The sequence below is a fragment of the Chiloscyllium punctatum genome, chromosome 19, assembly GCF_047496795.1.
Source record: "Chiloscyllium punctatum isolate Juve2018m chromosome 19, sChiPun1.3, whole genome shotgun sequence".
Taxonomy (NCBI): Eukaryota; Metazoa; Chordata; class Chondrichthyes; order Orectolobiformes; family Hemiscylliidae; genus Chiloscyllium; species Chiloscyllium punctatum.
The window spans coordinates 17,108,561-17,111,424 of NC_092757.1; the positions used below are offsets into that span (position 1 = coordinate 17,108,561).

General features: G+C 42.8%; 1 pseudogene; it reads left to right on the forward strand.

The window, feature by feature from the left end:
• The first annotated feature begins 997 nt into the window (after nucleotides 1-997).
• On the forward strand, nucleotides 998-1,640 carry LOC140491255 (heat shock 70 kDa protein-like; annotated as a pseudogene).
• Nucleotides 1,641-2,864: the final 1,224 nt, after the last annotated feature.

The following is a 2,864-nucleotide window of genomic DNA, read 5'->3' on the forward strand; positions in this document are numbered from 1 at the left end:
CAATGTACCAAGTAATATCCTCAGGCCACCATACTCGTGTGGTCGCATCCAATACACTCTGACAGGGACTAATTCCTACCTCCACGGTCCCCTTTCCTTCAACACATAACTGGCCCTCAGGGCTATTTGTCAGTCTCCACCCCTGGCTTTTCCTTTCGTTGACATGTGTCCAAGTGGTTTGAAGCAATTCCCATATGTCTAAGCTGTGACCAGTCCATGGCCATTGTTCTGACATATGCGGCCCCCCACAAACCCAGCAATTGCTAATATTTAAAACAGTGGCTATCCTCGAGGTAAGATCAATAAACAGGTTTTGTGTTACATCAGGGAGCTCAATCCTTTCTTCTACCTCTTCGTATACAGATGGCACTTTAGAGAGTACGACCGTTCCCTGACGGTCTTGCTCTTTCTCCAACCCCCGATCAGTGATCTGTATCTTGGTCTCCTTGACTCTGTCAACCTGTTCCCTGCGCAACACGGAGGATAGGTCCCACCTCCCAGTTTTGCTAATACACACCCAGCGGTCATTTATAGGGCATCCACGGATTTTGCCACCGTATCCTTTATTATATACCTGATAATAGGGTCTTCCACCCTCCCAACATTCATGGCGTGCACTCACATCGTAACACCAATCGTCCACATAGGAATGGGACACAATGTTCCCGAGTAGATTCGAATCCCAAGTCTTACTGTAGTTCGACATTTGTCACATCTTCCCTCACCCTCCCCCACATACAGGAATAAACTGATCAATATCCCCACCAATACAGTCCAAGTAGAGTTCATTATTGCTGTCTTTTCAGTTTTACCACCAACGGCTTGTCCCCTTGCTCGCATGTCCAAGTGCTTTCTCCTTCAGATGGAACAGGCCCCTTTATCCTCGATGCGTGGACCCACCCTTTCTCTTTCGTCCGAACAGCTGCTTCAGTTGTTAACAGAACCAGGAACGGTCCTTCCCACCGCGGCTGGAGCTTTTCGGCCTTCCAGGTCTTAACAAGTACCCAGTCTCCGGGCTCCACCTTATGCAAGAGGAAGTCGAGCGGCGGAGTGTGAGCCAGGAGACCTTTCCTCCGGAGTTCTCTTGGGCAAATTTGACCTCAGTGGGATCCCTCCTGCGCCACGTGGTGTACCACAGATTGAGGTCACCTTTGATATTGACGCAAATGGCATCTTGAATGTCTCTGCTGTGGACAAGAGCACTGGCAAAGAGAGCAAAATCACCATCACCAATAACAAGGGCAGGTTGAGTAAGGAGGAGATCGAGAGGATAGTGCAGGAAGCGGAGAGGTACAAAGGTCAGGATGATATGCAGCGTGAGAAAATTACAGCCAAGAATTCCCTGGAGTCGTACGCATTTAACATGAAGAGTTCAGTGGAGGAAGAGAAAACGAAAGGCAAGATCAGTGAGGAAGATAAGAACAAAGTCATCGAAAAGTGTAACCAGGCCATCTCCTGGCTGGAGGCAAACCAAACAGCAGAGAAGGAGGACTTTGAGCAGCAGTTGAAAGATTTGAAAAAAAAAAATATGCAAGCCCATCATTGCCAAACTTTACCAGGGAGGTATGCCCGAAGGGCCATTCTCAGAACAAGTCAGAAAGGACCCTTCTGGTGGACCAACAATTGAAGAGGTTGATTGAAACTTTAACTCTCTTCAAAGTAATATCATTTTCAGTTGGTCTCTCTTCTCCACCATTCCATCCCCCCACCTCCCTGAAATTGCAACAGTCCTTTAGAATTTCTCGGGGCTTCTGTAAACCCAGTTGATTTGGACATTTGCACAGTTAGGTAAATGATGGCCTACATTTCTGAAGTTTGGGTGTTTGAATGGTAGCAATTAAACGTGTCAATGGTGAATTTTTCTGCAAACTGTTTCCTGTATGTTTTATACATTGAGTAGTTTACACCCTTTTAGCTGCTAATGGAGTTCTTTCTCAGTTTTCTGCACACTACAAGAATGCACCGTATGATTCAGAAATTCAGTCAGTTGTCACTAATCCTGAGAAGTTATTGTTTAGACAGGTTATACTTACAGTTAAGCAAGCCAGCTATCCTTTCTGTCATGTAGTTGGAACAGTGTTCCCTTATAATAAATAGTATACAACAGAGATTCTATTTTCATACAGACCACAAGAAGGTGGTGTTATAACAATTGGCAGCCTTTGCAGACTTAATTTGTATGCAATTATTGGGGAAAGTAATCACAATTAAATATCTTTGGTGGAAAATGCATAACATCCGAGCAGTGACTATCAATAATACAATTTCTCTCCGTGCACAACCAATTTTCAGATGATGTCCTTTGTGTTCTCCAAAAGCTTGTTTAACCATTTGAATCATTAAGTGGATAGGACCAATTTTCATGCATTGTGTGTCTGTTGCTGTCATAAATGTTTTTTTGTTTGCAGCAAAATTTAAGTTTTTTTTTGATACCTTCCAGACATTGATTCTCTCACAATCTTTTCCATTTTTATGACTTTTCTTTCAACTCTGTCTGTTTTTTTTTTCCCTTGGTTAATCATTCTTTGATATTCCCTTCCTGGAATCATTTTTCCTCACTGAGGAAACTGGGAGTCATGAACTATTTTCATAAAAGTGTGCAGTTGTTCATTAGTTGTCTTTTCTATTAAACTTCTTTCTGAGTCCACTCCAGTTAACTCTGCACAATGCCTACCTTCTTCGAGTTTATAGCACAGTTGTTTTCAACCCAAGTTTCTTACTCTTAACATGAATGCTAACTTCTATCATATTATGGTCACTGTAACCTTTAGAGTTTATTTTTACTTTGTGATCACGTATTAAACCTTCCTCAGTATATATTATCAGACGCAAAATAGCTTGATTCCCATTTGGATGTAGAACAT